Source organism: Chionomys nivalis, chromosome 20, assembly GCF_950005125.1.
Source record: "Chionomys nivalis chromosome 20, mChiNiv1.1, whole genome shotgun sequence".
Lineage (NCBI taxonomy): Eukaryota > Metazoa > Chordata > Mammalia > Rodentia > Cricetidae > Chionomys > Chionomys nivalis.
Window position 1 is genome coordinate 14,479,704 of NC_080105.1, and position 19,519 is coordinate 14,499,222.

Sequence of the window (19,519 nt, forward strand, 5' to 3'; positions counted from 1 at the left end):
TCTTGCCTTTCAAACGTGATCTCTTTAATTGAGTTGTTGGAAAAAGGAGTCCCTTCACAACCCTCACACTGGTGCAATACAAAGCTTGTGGGAGTAACTAATGAAGATATGATTTGATTTAAGGCCCATTATATTAGATGGAACCCATACATGACAATGTTTAGGTAGCCAAGAGCCTGAGACTGGATAGACCTTGGGGAGACAATAAATGCTACTGTCATGCTAAGGAAGCATAGCAATAAAATGACTTCTAAAGACCTTCTGCTATATACATAGATCAGTGCCTTGCTCAGTCATAGTTGGGAACAACTACTGAGACCTGCACAACTGGACAATATGCAGCCGTAAATGGGATGACTTCATCAAATCCCTCCCCACAGGGCTCAGGAAGTCCTTTGGAAGAGGAGGCAGAAAGAGTGTAAGAGCCGTGGGGGTGGAGGACAGCCAGAACACATGGTCTTATAAACACCACACAAACAAAACCACACAAAAAAAATATAAATTCACAGGAACAGGGCCTGCAAGGGTCTGTACCAGAGGGGTTTTTCTGAATTCAGAACACATGGCTCCATCCCTAGCCTAGAAGCTAGCTACAGTTGATAACCATTTTTAATGGGAAAGTTATTTTTCTTCAATGGAGTCTCACTGGAAAACAAACCACACTAAACTCTCGTGGGTAGGCTGCATGCCAGCAGTAGACGGCTAACAGAGAATGATCTGAGCGCAATCTTAGAGATTTTCTGTCTCTTAATGCTCTGTCAAAGGATTCTCTTTTTCTTTCAATTTCTTCCTTTCTTTTCCTTTTTCTTTTACCTTACAGGTCTATTATGTGTTTTTGCTGGATTCCTCTGTGCAGATGAGCAGGTCTCTGCATTTGTATGTGTTTTTGCTTTGGTTCTTTGGTTCTTTGTCTATTTCATCTTATTCTGACTTGTTTGTTTTTGTTTTACTAAAGTTTTGAATTTTTATTTTATTTTTATTTCTTAGATTCCTGGTGTTTTCTAAGTAGATAGAAAAGGGAGTGCATCCAGATGAGAGGAGAAGTTGAGAAAGAAGAAACAATAATAAGAATATATTGTATTAAAAAAATCTGTTTTCAACTAAAAGACAAAAAAAGAAAACATAACCTTAATGTAAAGGGCAATGACCCAGCTCTGAGATGGAACTGGAGGAATTATTCCTTCTTAGGACTCTTTCAGAATCCCTCTGTCTTTCCTAAGATAATGCTCCAAGTCCACAACGAATACATGCCGTTCTGCAAATATCACGTGAATATATCCACACTTATAAATATTCAGTAAATTTATAACTAATAAATAATAACACAGTTTCTAAAGTATTTCAATGCAAAGAATATTATACTCAAGAATAATGATGCTGAAAACCAGTATTAGCAATAATATTCTTGATGCTAGATCTTACATTTGCCTTTTCCTACTGTGCAGCTGTGGTGCCAGAATGAACAGAATACTTGTTGCCTTTCAGTTTCAATCAGATTTTCCTAAACGACAGTAAACGTGTAACAACGTTGGGCTCTGTAATAAGGTGGGCTCGGTTATGGGGTGACTAGACTTTTCTCCTCCAAATTCCTGTGGAACTTGAGACCACGTCTTCAGTGCGGCAGTGAGAACAGGTGGGGCCTAGTGTGAAGCTGTTTGGGCCCGTGAGTGCAAACTTTCGGGAAAGGTGTACTATCCCAGCGACTGCAAAGTGCGCTGCTGTCACACAGCAGAGCTAGCCTTCGTGTTTCCATTTTCTCTCACCTTGACCTCTCACTCATGTCATGAAGAAGCATAAAGTCGACCCCAGAAGTGGACGCATTTCTGCTTCAGCACTGTGGCCTATGTTAGCCTTTTGTGTGTGTGTGTGTGTGCTCGCGCGCGTGTGTGTGCGTCTTTTTTTTCTTTTCTTTTTTTTTTTTAAAGAAAACAAACTATCTTTTTTCATTTTACATACCAATCCAAGTTCCCACTCTGTCCCCTCCTCCCATTCCCTCCAGCTTTCCCTCCACCCCACCCCATCCACTCCTCAGAGAGGGTAAGGCACGTTGCTTTGGGGAAGATCCAAGGCCCTCCCTACTATATCTAGGATGATCAGAAAGCCAGTACAAGCAATAGGGATAAATTCTGGGGCCACTGCTAGCGGCCTTGCAGTATGCCCCAGCCATACAACTGCCACCCACATTCAGAGGATCTAGTTTGGACCTATGCTGGTTCCTGCCCTGTCTAGCCACTGTTGTTGAGCTCCCATTAGCTCAGGTAAGCTATTCAAGTGGGTGTCCCCATCATGGTCTTGATCTCTTTGCTTATATTCTCACTCCTCCCACCCTTCAAGTGGACTTTGGGAGCTCAGTCCAGTGATCCACTGTGGGTTTCTGCCTCTGTTTCCATCAGTAGCTGGATGAAGGTTCTATGGTGACATTTAAGATAGTCATCAATCTGACTATAATCCCAGCACCTATTTTTCAGAAATGAGGTTTCTCAGTCTCATGTTCTCCGTTGTGCCAAAAGGAGGTAACACAAATGTGAAATTTTCTTTATGCTATAAACAGCACAGACTTGAAGATAATGGAATACATTGTCCCATTAAGAACTCAACCATCAGATACCTTGTCTCGGCACACAAAGGCTGACACTGTGTGGTAGAGCAAGGCTTATCAGTGGCTTGGAGAAATGGACAGAATGTCCACACAGACACATAGATTTTCAAGGGTAGAGGCCTCTGTCTTGTTCTTGAGGGTGACAAGGATATTCAACATGGGTCCAGAAGGCTAACAGTAGACACCTGGGATGATGGAGCTGAGTCAGCACAAAGTATCTGACACTGGATGTCTGGAGAACTCCAAAGTATGATGTAGGTGGGTCTTCTTTCTATGTGTTGCTTTCATTGGTTAATTAATAAAGAAACTGCTTGGTCTGATAGGTCAGAACATAGGTGGGTAGAGTAGACAGAACAGAATGCTGGGAAGAAGGGAAGTGAGGCAGAAGCCATAGCTCTCCTCTCCGAGATGGATTCAGGTTAGAATCTTCCCGGTAATCCACCACTTTGTGGTGCTACACAAATTATTAGAAATTGGCTAATCAAGATGTGAGAATTAGCCAATAAGAGGCTAGAACTAATGGGCCAGGCATTGTTTAAATGAATACAATTTGTGTGTTGTTATTTCGGGGGTAATGTTAGCCGTGCGGGAGCTGGGCAGGATGAAAAGCAGGCCTGCCCGCAGCTCCTTCTACAAAAGCAGACACTGATGTATGATGTTAATTAACTATTCCTGGCAGAATGCCGAATTTGTGTGAATTTCGTACAAATATGACCTTGAGGTTAGAAGCCTTAGCCTTTGCCATCACCAGCTTGCCTGTCTGTAGGCTTACTTGGCTATTTCCACGTGGCCTGTGTGCCAGTTCAAATATGTGCCCATTTCTGCCTGTATGTGGTCTGTGTGCTGAGTGCCTACTGGTGTCTAGCAGATCCTAGCGAGCTGCCTGTGTGGCAGCCTTTGCTCAGAATGAAGAAAGGAATTCTTATCTATAACCCTCATGTTCCTTAATCTTCCATGGCCTGCCCACTTTCCAGGCCTTGGATCAAGGACCTCACACCCTTTTCATCTTTTTCATCATCCCTTCTATAAAATTATACTAACTAGGTGATTCAAGATTCGCATATATTTTGTACCCAGCAAACTCGAAGTAATCTGGGTGCCTCACTATAGTGTTTGTCTTAAAGAAAGTTGGACAAATCTATTTAATAAATAAGACTTAGCTATCTCAATACTATTAATAAAGGGTTTGTAATAAATTCATGGCAACACTTCTGTTTCAATTTAGAGAACAAATGTAGAGCATTTGCATATAAACTTTTTTCAACTAAACAGAAAAATACAGAACAAGTAGTGGAATTTATTAACTAAAACTGACGTCTCAGCAGTGAAATCAGAGACCAGTTTTCAAGACTGGGTCTTACCTCTAAGACTTCGCTGCATTTTTGAGTTTCAAACTTATTCATTGTTTCCTTTTAAAATTTGTTTGATATTTAATGTTTTTCTACCAGTATCTTTGAAACCTTTTGCTGCAGCATGACAGAGGACTGGCTTTAGTCACTCTTGGAAATCACAGTAAATGTTATGCTTTTTCCTTGTCCTCTCTTCCTTCTCTCTGCACACATTCCCTACACTGTTAACTTCAAGTTTTACTGTTCTGTGGCACAGAAACTTTTTTTGAGAGGAAGAAAATGATATGCGCTGATACTAAGTGACATTAGTTTCTTTCCAACTGGCTAATGTGTAATTACAGCAGAACCCAAGGCTCACCCAAACTCAGTCTTGCCCTGTCCACATAAATCAAGCATCCGTCTAACTAATCACACACTGTCTGAAGCATCCCTTCTCCATGGTAACTCCCTGTTCTCCCTAGATAAGTATTTCCTATTCAAGTCCACAGTTGGTGGTGCAGCCCCAGCTTGACTGACCCAGTTGGATGCATGCATGTTCTGCAGCCAGAATTGAAAGGCTTGTGTTGAGATAAAATTTCAACTGAGTATCCATGTAAACACTTTGTCAATATATATGTTTGAAACAAGAAAAGTGTATCGTCAGTGTTAAAAATAACATTGATAAAAAGCAAGTGACAAATAAGACCTGATATTCATAAACTGAGTGGTGAGAGGAGGAACACACGAAAATGTGTGACATCCATTCTCATAATTGGAAGGAAATAAGCTGTGTTGCTTAGCGGGGGGATCAGAGTAGACTGTCTCATCCATGTGCTAGAGCTGCGGTTTCCAAGATGGTACCCTCCTGTGATCTCATCCTACACACACCGGAACTCTCTCCCCCTCTCCTTCCTCTTTCCTTCATTGCTACCTCTCTGCAGTAACATTCCTGTTCCTCAGTCCAGGCTCCCCCTAGCATTTGTCTAATCCTGTCTTGCAATTGACAATAGCATGAGCCTTAAGAATTTTAACTGCTTTGAGATAGTTAACCTAATAGTTAAACTGCTAATGAACATTCTTTGGGTAAATTATGTGATGATTTGTGTAGCTCTAAAGCGGTGATTCTTAGCCTTCCCAATGTGTGACCCTTTAATACAGTTCCTTATGTTGTGGTGACCCCCACAATCATAAAATTAGACTTTTCACTGTTACTTCATAATTGCATTTTTTTGCTACTGCTATGAATTGTAATGCAAATATCTGTGTTTTCTGATGGTCTTAAAGGACCTGTGGCAAAGGGTCATTTGACCCCAAAGGGGTCATGACCCGCAAGTTGAGAAGCACTGCTGTAGAATATGCAAAGTAGCCTGCCTCTGACAGTAAGAAAAGCTTTGACCAGCGCTCACATTTATAAAGTAATATGTTCAAGTAAGATGGTGATGAGACCTCACCATCCAGTCACTCTGCTGTGACATTTGCATTTGATAATAACATCTATAAAACTCACATTTTCTATTTATTTCAAAATAGTATTCTAATCCAAATTTTCATTTCTGCCTATCTCTTTGGTAAGACAACTTTTTCACATGCATTGAAATATTGTTAAATTGGTGTTCAGCTCACCTCTTATGAACTCCTCTATGACTTCAGAGAAAGCCAGGGGAAAGGGTCACAATTTGTATTAAAAAGTCCTTACAGAAAGTGCATGATGTCTTCTGAGAATATTATGTATGTACTATGTATATGTAGTACATATATTTATTATGTAAATACTATATATGTACTATACACCATGTTATTGCATATGTATCTCTGATTATACACAAATACATATACAAGTATATACATCAACTTTTAGTTAAATTTAAAAATATTTCAAATCTTTTTAAATGTTAAGGATAATCTTGATGTGTGAATATCACAAAACAGAAACAATGTTATAGTTTTCATAAACTCACAGAAACTATGTTAATGTAAGACTCAGCTCTGGTCTGAGAATCTACCCACCAAGCTGTAACTATAGAAACACTGGTATCAAGGGTACTCAGTCAGCCATCAGTCTTTCAAAGGCAGCTTTACGATTGACGGCTTTTGTATGTTTAGACTCTCTTATCTGTAAGACAATCTGAGGTGAATAAAATTTTGCAAAATAGTAAATACCAAAAGGAGGAAGATGGTGGGAGTTCATTGTATAGTTATTCAAATTTCTCCACTTCGTGATCCTTTCAGATCTTTAAAAACATTAATCTATAACCCACCAGTAATGTCAAAAATTCTTAATAATAGCTAATTTCACAGTACTTAATAGTATTTTGAAGTTTCACTTGATGTCATTGTTTGTTTGTTTGCCTTACAGTGTCTTTTATAATGTACCAACAGGAATTTTATCCTCAAGCAAACACATGTGCTGCTTTTCCAGGAACCAAGCAAAAAGGCCACAGGGAGAATTTATTTCTCCCATTCTGGCCCTCAGATTACTAGATTTTTTGTCTAACTGATGCATGAAAGTCTTCAGCATTTTACTCAAATGACAAATAGTTCCACAGTGGCATAAAAGAATATGAGAAGTAAAAATGAAAATCAAAGTTTTTGTCCAATAACATTAAAAATGATTGTATTTAAACACGATTAAGTGAAACATTGATTTTTAATTTTCTATGAGTATATATAAATGTTCATGTTTTAAGTAAATTTCTTTGATAACCTTTACCATTTTAGGAGAATGTCAACATGACAGAGGAATCAGTTGTATAGTAATTTCACTCATAGTTTAGAACTCATTTTGAAGTTGTCTTCCTCCATTGCAGAGAGCCTAAGTGAACTTCTGAAACAACGCGACTTGGTCCAGCTCTCAGTGTGGTGGAGTGCTGGCAAGAATCACTCTTCAGACAAACACTATAGACTACATATTTTGGGTCAGCTCAGGAAGAGAAGGGTATTGTGATTCATGCAAGTTTTCAGAGGTTGTGGATTTGGGGATTGCAGACTCATCAACGGGTAAAGTTACATAGTTTAGTCATGGAGATTGCAGACTCGTCAATGGGAAAAGTTACATAGTTCAGTCATAGGGATTGTAGACTTGTCAATGGGTAAAGTTACATAGTTTAGTCATGGGGATTGCAGACTTGTCAACGAGTAAAATTACATAGTTCAGTCATGAGTAGATTATGTTTCCCACACTGCTTTGGTGATTTCTAGGACTATGCACTTGACACTACTTTCAAATGAAAACCATTCACAGACCATAGCTTCTTAGTAACCTGCTTATTGTTTTTCTAAATCTGTGTTAACTCAAAAACTCTCCCTGCAGTGACATGTGATCTTATTGAAAACCTTTGAGTACTGTTTGACAATATAAAAGACCCACGGTACACAGACAAGATGAGTGTCTCATCTTGTCAGCTCTAGAACTGTTTTTGATGTTCTCAATCTCTTAGGATGTATTTTTGTTTAATTTCATCAACCTCATTATCTTGACAAAATTACATTGTTATTCATACTTCAGATAGGTTCCAGTTCTAAGGTTTTTGCTTCTACTAAACCTGCCATTCTAGAGATGTCCTCGAAGTTAAATTTGCTAATGTTCCTAAGTATGTCCAAATTTAAGGAAACAAGATAGAGAATGTTTGGGAGGGAGATATCTGTATCAAATTCACGTCACTTGGCTGAAAATATTCATTTGGAGGAAAGGTAAGAATAACCCACTTCTAGGCAATAATGAAGCTTTAGGAAAAGATCCCACAAGCAAGAATCCGCCAGGATAATATTGGACGTTCATAATGCTTTCCACCTGCCATATCTGGAGAAAAATTTCTGTTTTATCTCAGTGACATTGTGTTAATTCTTTGTGATCACTGATTTTATTCCTCAGCATGACTGGGTCATGGGATACCTAGGCATCTCATTAAGCAGTGTATCCAAGTGTGGCACTGAGAAGTTTCCAGAAGAGAGCAGCATGTGGACTGGAAGACTGAGTGAAAAGCAGACGGCGCTCTCCAGTGCACATGGCATCTGGTCTGCTGCAGATAGGAATAGAATAAAGGAGGGGAAAGGTTGAAGAGTTGGGATACATATCAGAGAGACTGGCAATAAGTAAAAAAGACAGAACACTGTTCAATCTATACTCAGACTTTTCTTTGTATGTTGATGTCTTCATTTCTGCCCTGCTACTTCATTATTCTTGTTGGACACATGCAGATAAGAATTGTCTGTAAACTGTTAGTCATCAAGTTTCTGAAGAAGCTATTTTATTAACAACAAAACTAAATGAATGAGTTCTTCAAAGTTTCCTGTGGTTGTTTATAAATACACTAAGACAGAGAAACTAAAATTGACTTGTACCCACTTATAAATGAACACGATATTTCCTTCATTTAATTTCTATATGAAAGATTCTGAATATTAAGCACTTCCATCAAAAATAATGCTAACTAAATTTATTGGGAAAATTGTATCATTGAGGCCAATAAGTAACATAGTTGACCATATATTTTAGCATCACTACACACACACACACACACACACACACATACACACACACACACACACACACACATATATGCATCTTCTGTAGGATAAAGAAGTTTTGTTATGAGATAGAAATTGCTACAGATTCAAAATTTGAAATCACAGGGTTGTTTATGTGAAAATATGTGTGCCTATTTTCTGTTCTGTCTTCTTATGTCTAAAATCCTAATGTGATAGGCTCTCCTTATACAAAATTAAATTGTCTTAAAATTCATAATGGCATAAACCAACAGAATATCTTTTTAGAAATGCATTATTCAGTACTTCACTATTAGTAATGTAGAAATTTTGCACAAACTGAAGCTCTTTTCTTATTGATGTTTGAAGTAAGAATAAGTGTATTTATGTTAAAATACCATCATTTTCAAAATTAGGGCAAAAGGAGTTGCTAACTTGACACACACATATTTATAAAAACAGGAAATGTCTTTGGCTTATTTGTCAAAGTAAAGTAGCAATGACAAATTAGTAAGAAAACAATAATTTACATTTTACCTTAAATAAATTTAGCAATTTATTTTTATCATAACCCGTCCATACAATGCAGTATTCATTCAAAGACTCAAGAAAAACAGATGCATGTTGTTTTATAAATAAAACATGACTTTATTTATAACTGAAACAATGCAGTTTTGAAAGTCTCTTTTTTTTGTGGATGAAGAAGATCACTTCATAAAATAAAAAAGAAAGAAATGATGGCTGAATGTCTGTTATGGTTTAAGCCCTGCCATGGGTATTCTACCCACATAATTCCTTTAAATCCACAAAAAGAGCCTTCTTATGTACTGTTAGCTCTGCTCTAGAGACCTCGTGAACAGGGATGCTTGGTATTCCACACAGCCATCCCACGGCGGGTCTGGGATTCCATCTACACAGCTGTCCCACAGGGAGCCTGGGATCCCATCCACACACCGCTCCCACAGGGGCCTGGGATCCTGTTGTAATATGAGTGGCAGGGCTTCTTTCCACCGCCACCCGGCTAGCTTTGCCGGAAATAATTACACGGAAACTGTATTCTTTTAATCACTGCTTGGCCCATTAGTTCCAGCCTCTTATTGGCTAGCTCTTACATATTGATCTAACCCATTTCTAATATTCTGTGTAGCCCACGAGCTGGCTTACCAGGAAAGATCTTAACCTGCGTCTGTCTGGAATGGGAGAATCATGGCGACTCCTGACTCGGCTTCTTTCTCCCAGCATTTTGTCTGTTTACTCCACCCACCTAAGGGCTGGCCTATAAATGGGCCAAGGCAGTTTCTTTATTAAATAAAAGTAATTCCTCCATCAGGATCCCATCCAAACACTGCTCCCACAGGGGCCTGCGATCCCATCCACACACCGCTCCCACAGGGGCCTGGGATTCCATCCACACAGACATCCCACGAAGGTCCTGGGATCCCAACCTTGTTTTAGGCCCAGATCAGACACACACTCTGCTAAGGTGGTGGCTTCTGCATTTTTTTTCAGTCTTTACAGTATGAATCTTCTTCAAACGTCTGCACATCTTTAGGCAAATCTACATTTCTGAGGATTCCCATATGTTCAATGCCTAATTTATGCAGTGTCTACAAAGAATTGAGGTATTTTAAGAAATGGACTCAAAAGTCGTTATGCTTTTGTCCTAGAACAATTATGGCAGCTATCCATTTAATAATCTATTCAGAAAGTGTGGGGTGAGGGAGTGAATCACATGGGAGTAAAGCATCATATTCCCTTTTCAAAGATCCTGACTTCCTGCATTTCCCTGCCTGTGCTGGCAAACAGTCACTGTAACTGCAAGAAACATGCTCAAGAGACGTTCACATGGATTCACCAAGAACAAACGAGTGAATATTATCTCTGTGGGTAGCCAGAAATGAGCACATCGCAGCTACCATATTGCACTCAGAGCACCCCATTTAAACTAAATGAACAATAAAACAGTACATCTAAAACGTGTCTGGAGGTTGGGAAATAACTGTAAAATTAAGAAGTCAGTGGGACCAGATGTTTGTAATTACACTGAAACTGCTAGGAAGGCACTGAAAAATTGGTTGAAAAAGGTGAATAAGACTGAAGGTTGATCGATAAGGAAGAGATTATTTTCTCAACAGTCTTATGTGAATCTTTAGGCAAATTGTTAACATGAATTACATCGATCTTCAAAAAAACGCTTACACCATATCAGCTGAGTAAAATGATAGCATAATGTGGTTTTTAAAATTGCATATAGTTCAACAAAACTCTGTATTTCCACTCTTTTCCCCTTCTTCACTGGATACTGTCAGAGTAACCTTCATGGTTCTCTTAGGAATAAATTTTATTACTAACTTATCTGAGGGTTAATTTATGTAAGTATTTCAGAGACATTCCTTCTGCATCAGGCTGAATTCTAAGAGGCATGTATTTATTCAATTCTAGCCATGGTCCTGAGATATGCCTGCTGTTACATCTCCATGTCGGGGAGGTTGGCTCACAGGAGTAGTATGAAAACTGCACAGATTCCCAGAGCTCCTATATAACTGAGCTGGGATCTGAACCTGAAATCTGCTTTCCAAGTCCCCTCAACCTCACCAACACACACGAGCGCACACACACACGCAGAAGCTGCCTAACCTCTACAGGGGCCTAAGATATCTTTGGTGTTGGCTACACACCATCCATATACCTCCTATTAACCTTCCTGGTAACCATGGTGACCTTTATTTTATGAATGTAAAGACTGAGCACAGGAAATCCTCACTAATTCAGTCAAGGTCACAGATATTTGGTGCTAAACACAGACAGGTTTTCATCAGCCACTTTCTTCTGTATCTTTTTCACTCTTTTTCTTTTCTTTTTGTTCCTAACAGGATCTCATTTTAAATCTTGAGCAGGCCCAGAACTCATTAGGTAGCCCAGGCTGACATCAAATGCAAAACAACTGCCCTGCCTCATCTTCCTGAGGGCTAGAATTATGAATGCCCTCTTCCTGCTGCTTGAGTTCTCTCTGTTAGTTCACTTTAGATATGTAATATCAAATGCCAGAATCATTCGGCAATAGGGTAAAACTTTAGGACTTAACAGTCACTCACAATCACCACAATACCCTATTAGTAGTAACTTGTATAGTTTGCTGTCTTTCGGCGCAGAGTATGTTCCTGACCTCACAGTTTTATATGCCCACCAACTGTTGAATTGTTCCTAAATGGTGTTACATAAATAAGAGCTTGCATTATGCAATTTTAAATCTGCCTTCATAATCTACTGCACGAAGGGCATTTTTAGTAGAACAATACCTGTATGTACACTCCAATTAAAAACAAAAGACTGGGAGAGTTTGGCACACTTGTGAATAACATTTGCACAGATGACTCCCAATAGTTTGGAGGACCCATACCCTCCCCTGGATCTGTGAGTACTGAACACATGGAGTATGCATGCATACTGAAATCCTAGAACTCAGAAAGCAGTGAGTGGTCCCTGTGGGTTTCCTGACAACCTGCCAAGCTGAATTAGTAAGCTACACTTACAGTGAGAGAGCCTGTCTCAAGGAATTGGGTGGAGACTGGATGGAAGAGACACCTAACATCCACATGTATTTTACCACATGTGAACATGCATCTCCATGCATATATATGTATATATACACATACACAATAATTAAGCACTTAATAAACCAGAAGGTGAATCTGTATACATTTATCGTGTAGTAAATAACCATATATATGCCTAGCATATATAATATATATGTGCATGTCAGTATACAATACAGGATGACCAACTCAAACTAATTTTTTTCATATAGTTATCACATCTCATAGTAGAACTCAGGAATCCAGGTGTGATCAACAGAAAGAGAGAGGTTTACAGACCTCTTAGCTTCTCATTTTGTTTTTATTATATGAATAAATTCAGAAACATTCACATCATGAGTTTGATATTACTTCTTTCTCCTTATTTTTTTCTATCCACAAATTCCTAAACTGATTTTAGTATGTGCAGAAACTATCTCTTTGCTGGGTATTGAAATAGCTCCTAAATATTATACGCACATCTCTCCTTGTCCCAGTTAATTCTCCTATATGGTTGGCTAAATATTTTAAAATTTAAGTACAGAGTGATCACAAAAGCTACCTGCTTAAGATTCTTTGCAATAAAAAAGAAAGCCCTTTAGTCAAATCCAGCATAGATTGGTTTTGGTCTTAACCTTCTCCTCCTGTTTCTTCTTGAGTTCCCTTCATCAGCTCCCTCAGCTCCAATTCCAGCATTTCCCTGGTATTTCACATATATAACAAGCAAAATTAGTACATCCATACTTTCCCCAAAAGTTTTCTCTCTGTTCTTTCCTTGAATGGCCCTTGAGATCTCCAGGTAAGAATTCACCTCTTCGTGTCTATACTCTGTTCTAACTTCATGTAATCTTAACATAATCACCACTTCTCTCTAGCAATCATCACAAATTCTATTTTACCCTTTGTTTATATTTAGTTAATTAATTAATGGATATTTTTCAAACTTAACCATGAATTCAAGAATCATATATCATTAAAGTTAAGTATAAGGTAGCCAGTAGTAGACATTAAAAACTACATTTTAGAATCTTAAACAGAAAGCTATATAATCTCAATTATTCTGCGTGACAAAATTATAAAATATCATAGTGCTGTCATGATGAAATAGTTAAAAATACTATAAATAAGATTAAAAATTCAAAGAAAGTAAGTAAAGTTCAGGATGAAAATTTTTTTAGGATTAAAAAATAATTGCCTTAACAATTTTCAGATCCTAAAAGCTGTTCACCTTCTCAGTTTCATACACACATGACTGCTGGGCTGGTGAGATGACCCGACAGGCAGAGGCACTTACTGTCAAGCTTGACAAAGTGCATTTGGTTCCCCTGGCCCCTCAGTATGGAAAGAGAAAATTAACTCCTTTAAGCTGTCCTCTGACCTCCACCCATGTGACATGGAATGCACGTGTACATGTGTTTATGTGAGCATGGACACACACACACACACACAAACACACATAGAAATGTCAAATGATGACTACTTGTATAAAGTAAGAAAAAGCCATACATTTACACAATGGATTCTTATTTAGGTGTTAAAAACAATGGCATTGGGAAACTTGAAGACAAATGGATGAAATGAGAAAAAAAATCTTAAGTGAGGTACGTCAGACCCAGAGAGAGAAACATAGTATTCACTCAAAAGTGGATATTAGCTGTAAAGGATAACCATGCTAATCCCCAAACCCAGAAATGCTAGGCAACAAGAAGGGTTCAAAGGGGTGGTGCATGGATCTCCCTGGGAAGGGGAAATAGAAGAGAGCTCCTGGGTAGACTGGGGGAGGGTGGGGGTGGAAATTTTAGGACTTATGTTGAGGGGTGGATGGAGGAGGAGAGTACTGAAAGAGATGACTGGAAAGGGGGCATTCTATGGTCAGGTAGGAGGTAGGCATTTTGGGGTAGAAACTACACATGAATCTACAAAGATCCCAGCTAAGACTCCTAACTGTAGAGGATATGCAGCCTACCTACCTGGCCTTCTCCTGTGATCAGATCGGGACAGAGGCCTTGAAGGCCGTACCTGCTCCAAGTGCCAGCGAGCTGGTCGGTCACCATGTGAACAGGCTGAGTCATGTGCCCCTGCCCCCATGCCCACTTTGCCTTTGATGGGCTGTGACCTGAAATCTGAGCCCCAGAAAGCTTTCCTTCCCAACTCTACTGTCAGGAATCTTGTCACACTGACAAGAAGTGTATTCAATGTAGGAATCTAACTAGGTTTGGGTGTGGAGTTGTAGATGCTATTGAACATGGGGCAGAATCTGTGACTATTTCATGAACAATTCTTCGTGAACTGACAAGGGATCTCTAACGTGGCAATATCTCGTTGTGGGATCTGCCAAAGCTCTTTTGCCATCTGTAGACTATAGGACCGCAGCACCTTCACACTGTTCTCCTCCCTTTCAGACACATGGGAAAGCCCATAGTGCGCACGGCACAAATAGTGTCACTTCATTCTGTTTAGTTTCAGGCCTCTTGTACTCACACCTATTAAAAACCTGTTATAAGAGAGCCTAGCAAAAATAGGAGAAGTAACAGGAATGTTCTTCATATTTCACACATCTTCATATTTCCAGAATAACTTACAACTTCAACGTCTATATTAACTTACATTTACACTTTGCGTTAGAAAAACAATTATAACTTCAATTATTTTGCTGGGAACTTTATATGGGACATTTCACAGCTAATCCAACATGAAGATACAGTGACTGCGAGTTAAACAGTTGGTAGTTAAACAGTAGAGCAAGCAGGTAGCATGTAGATAAGTGTTAATCTTCACTCATGTCTAACTGCCCTAAATGCCTCCCTCTGATTTCAGCTTAATGACAGGCAAAAGGGTTGATATGAATCTTGGGTATTCCCTAAAATTTCCTGCATTTAAAGCTTGGTCTGCAGCACATGAGTGTTCAAAGGCAGGTGCTTTAGAGAGTGACTGAATCACAAATGCTCTGACCTCGTCAATGGATTAAATCTACTTACAGAGCAGTCATTTAATGGGTTTGAGAGATTACATTTGTTATAAAAATGTGCAGGACCCTCGCTGCTAGCCTGCTGCTGTGAAGGGCACAGCCTCTGCCCTGTGCTTTTGCTAGCTTCAAGTCCTGCTTTAACGGGGCCTGGAAAATGCTTTCCAGTGGCTGGGACAACCCTAGATTGAAAGTTAAAATAAGTCAATCCTCATCTTCCATTGTTAATCTCAGGCACTTTGTCTCAACAAATAACGAAAGCTGATTTTTGTGCCTACAGATACATACCATGATGTTTGGAACTTAAGAAAGTAGTTGTCTTTCTAGTGTTACAGCAACCAAATTCAGGCTATCACTACAGAGAAACGATTACTATTGCTTCAAAAAACTAATAATTAATGGTCGTGAAATCAGTTTTAGATGATTAACAAAGTTGACCGTTTTCCATCCCCATTCTCCATTCCATAATTAACACTGTCAGAATGGAACTGTTGGCTGACGAAGTGGAATAAACAAAGAAACAGTCGAAGCGTGCCACAAGAAAGTAACATGGAGAAGGTTCCTGATAAGAATAGCAATTCCTGTCAAGCCTTGGAGGAAATTACATTTTGTTTTTCAAAATTTAATAAAGCCACAATCAACATACTAGGAGATAAAATATTTTAAATTATTTCCACGAATTAGGAGTAGAAAGTGAGAAAAGAAATGAAACCAGCCCAGAGTCAATAGGAAAAACAGCACCTCAGAATTTCTTGTAAGGACAGAATCCCTTTAGGTAAACCTCTTTTTCCAATTTCAGAATAATATGAAGAAGAAAAATAAAACCAAACAACAATTTGAAAAAAAATAGAAAAACAAAGGAAGCATGCAAACAAATCATCAAGTTAAACTAAATTAGTACTTATAGTCCAATTTTGATAATTCTAATAAGCATCATATTGTCCAATTAAGTTAAGACTTTTGACATGTAGGACTAGGGTTATGGCTCAGAGGGTAACAAGTTCCTGCTTGCTCAAACATGAAGACTGAGTTGGCTTCCCAGGCCCAAATGTAATATCTGATGTGGCAGAGTAACTTTATAATCTCAGTTGGGGAGGTGAAACAGAAACATCCCTGATGCCCACTGACCTAATTGGAGGCCTCTAGTTTCAGCAAGAGGCACTGTATCAAGCAACAAGGAAGAATTCTTCTTAGTAATGATGTCCAAATCTGAACTCTGGTGTACAAACAGGAGTTTACGTAGGCATATCTCCCACACACAGTATATAGTGATATATCAATAATGGTCATTTCTTATCAGCCCCAATTTCCCTTTTCCCCATTCCACTAGTAATCACAAATCTGTCTTTGCTCCCATGAAAATAACTATTATAGATACCCTATATAAATACAATAGGACAACATTCTGTGACGGGTTTACTATTCTTAACATAGTGTCCTCTCTCATATCATCTCCTTATTGAAGTCTCAATAATTTTCTATTGTGCCAAAACAAACTAGAATTTATTATGATTGTTTTATTTGTGTGTGCATCATGTGTGTAACATGAGCGGGACCTGCTCATTGGGGTTTCTGTCCCACCCGGTACCCCTCAGCTGGCAAGCCCTAAAGAAAATCACACAGAGATCTTATAAGTTATAAAGCTGATTGACCCATTAGGTCAGGCTACTTATTAGCTCTTGTAGCTTATATTAACCCATTGTTCTTATCTATGTTTGTCATAAGGCTCAGAACCTTTTCAGTGGGGCAGATCACGTCCTGCTGCTTCTGTGGTCTGGGCATGAGTGGGAGGAATCAACTTCCTCCTTCCCAGAATTCTCCTGTTCTCATTGCATCATTTCTACTTCCTGTCTAGTTTTCCCGCCTATACTACTTCCTGCCTGGCCAATCAGCATTTATTTAAAACATTAGTTCTTGTAGCTTATATTAACCCATTATTCTGATCTATGTTAGCTATGTGGCTCAGTACCTTTTTCAGTGGGGCAGATCACATTCTGCTGCTTCGGTGGTCTGGGCAGGAGTGGGAGGAATCACCTTCCTCCTTCCCAGAATTCTCCTGTTCTCACTGCATCATTTCTGTTTTCTGTCTGTTTTTCCCATCTATACTTCTTGCCTGGCCAATCAGCATTTATTTAAAACATGATTGACAGCCAGGTGGTGGTGGCACATGCCTTTAATCCCAACACTCGGGAGGCAGAGGCAGGCGGATCTCTGGGAGTTTGAGGCCAGCTGGCACCAAAGCTACTCTGTCTCGAAAAACCAAAAAAAAAAAAAAAAAAATGACAGAATACAGACAATTCTCCCTCACCAACATGCATGTGTGCGTACAGGCATATGTGTGCCACAGCCACAGTAGGCGTGTGAAGGTCAGAGAACAGCTTTTAGGAGTCAGTTCTCTTCATCCACATGGGTTCTGGGATGGAACTCAGATTTTCATGCTAGGGTGGCATGCACTTTTCCTCACTGAGCCACAGTGCCAGCTCCTGTGTGCTGCATTTTTAATCCACTCACCCTGCTGCACAGTGTTGTTCCCAGTTTAGTTCTAATCACTCTTTCAAATAACTGTTCTTAACTTTACAGATGCAATCTGAATGCTACAGGAAGAAGGAAATGAAGCTTGACAAATAATGAAGTCTTGACATTCAATTGGTTTTTATGCCTAGTGATCCCTTTGACATGGTCTTCCTTCCTTCAATTGTCAGGGAAACCCAGGTTATCAGTCAATATGGAATCAGATATATATATATACACACCTATATATGGCACACATATATATAGCACATATATATAATACATAATATAATGCAGCTAAGTAAAGAACAAATATTTATAGAGAAAAGGTATTTCATTTAGTTCCCTCTTCTGAACTGATTTTAGGTCCTGATAAGGTGACAATAAAAATTAACCAACGTGCTTATGTTTTATGTACACATATACTTAAGCCCCAGAAATAATTTAGGAGGAAAAAACGCTTTGGTTGGTAAAGTGATCATTTGTTGATAATAAAACATGATTTTTTTTCTCCCTCAAGCCTTAACACTGGATTTTTTTCTCTCATTTTAATATGTATATAAATTTATCAGAGGAAATGATTTTGAAAAGTGATGGAGGTTCAAGCTACTTCAGTGGATAACTTAATCTGAAATTCTTATGACTCCTACGTAGTCTCTGTTTTTTTAAGTGGAAGTGAAAGATAACTTGTAAGTTGTAGCCAAAGAGCGGAGAGCCTCTTGTACCATGCACCAAAGCACCAGCCCCCTTGACTGTTAGGGTCATTCTCTTTGAATGAGCAAATAGTTCAGGATGGTTGTGTGGGCAGTAGAGAGATGGACTGAACAGTTAAGCCAGCCCCTATACCAAGAAGACAATGGCTATGACAGCCTGACCTCCTCCATGCTTGGGAGAAGAAGAGGAATTAACTCTCAAAGCTACAAACAGACAGCTCCCAAGCACTTCACTAAGAAAGATTCAAAACAATCTCTGAAGCATCATCTCATCTTCAAAATGACTTGATGAAGGGACAGGATTTACAGAAATGGTTTAAGTTAAGCGATGTAATTCCCCCATTTTGTTCTGTAGCAGAGGCACAGAAAGACAGAAGGACCCATGGTAGTTATTAATAATATAAAACCCAATTGAAAGTAATTGACTGTCATCTCACAGAACCAATTACAGACACCATGCTGTGATAGCAGCATATTGGTCACTGTACATTTTTTGTGACATGCACTTTCATATGTCAATTTTAATCACCCACAGAGCAAGAATCTTTGCATATGTCAGGATACTGCCAGATCTCCTCATTTCCCTTTCATCATCACTGTGGGGGTCTTTCCTGGATCTCTCAGCAGCTTCATGAAGACCCAGCATAAAGAGATAAAGGTGATGGAGTGCACCACATGTTTAGTGACATCAAAGAAGGGCAAAACAAACTTCTCATGCCTAGACATTAGTTCTCCCAGCACTGCTTTGGCAATTCAATTGCACAATGTAAATTCCCATTTCTACTCATACATCCTTACTGAAGAGAATGTAAACAGCCATGTGCATGTGTAAATTAATTAGAAAAACAATTGCATCAGAGGCCCCAGTGTACACAAGCGATATATCATTCCCCCTTTCAACAGACAGGTTAATAACTTGGCCCTGCCAGGCTTCACATATTGCTTAAACTAATTTCCAAGGAGCAAATAGATTGTATCCGGGCAGGTCAGTTTTGGCCTTCGTTTCTACAAATCATTGTGTATAGCCTAGAGCAATATAGAAATGTGAAGATTTGAGGGGTAAATTCTACTTTTGAACAGTTTAATTGAAGCCACTAAGTCTGAATTCAACAGGTGTGAGCAGTTCTATAATGGGATTTGTATAGCACTTCGTTTTCTTCCTTACTACTTATAGGAAACACAAAAATAGTCAGACAAATGTCTCTTAAATGTTAAGGTTTTCATAGGCATCTAAGGATATAAATATAATTAATAAATATAAAATAAAATATAAAATAAACATAATATAAATAAGATTATACATATTTTTTAAATATTTTATTGTATGAACTATAATACAAATT

At 38.8% G+C, this 19,519-nt stretch overlaps 1 protein-coding gene across 6 annotated transcripts in view; it reads right to left on the reverse strand.

The window, feature by feature from the left end:
* Positions 1 to 19,519, reverse strand: part of Marchf1 (membrane associated ring-CH-type finger 1) — an 824,174-nt gene that overhangs the window by 283,291 nt on the left and 521,364 nt on the right. The gene's annotated exons all lie outside the window — the stretch shown is intronic.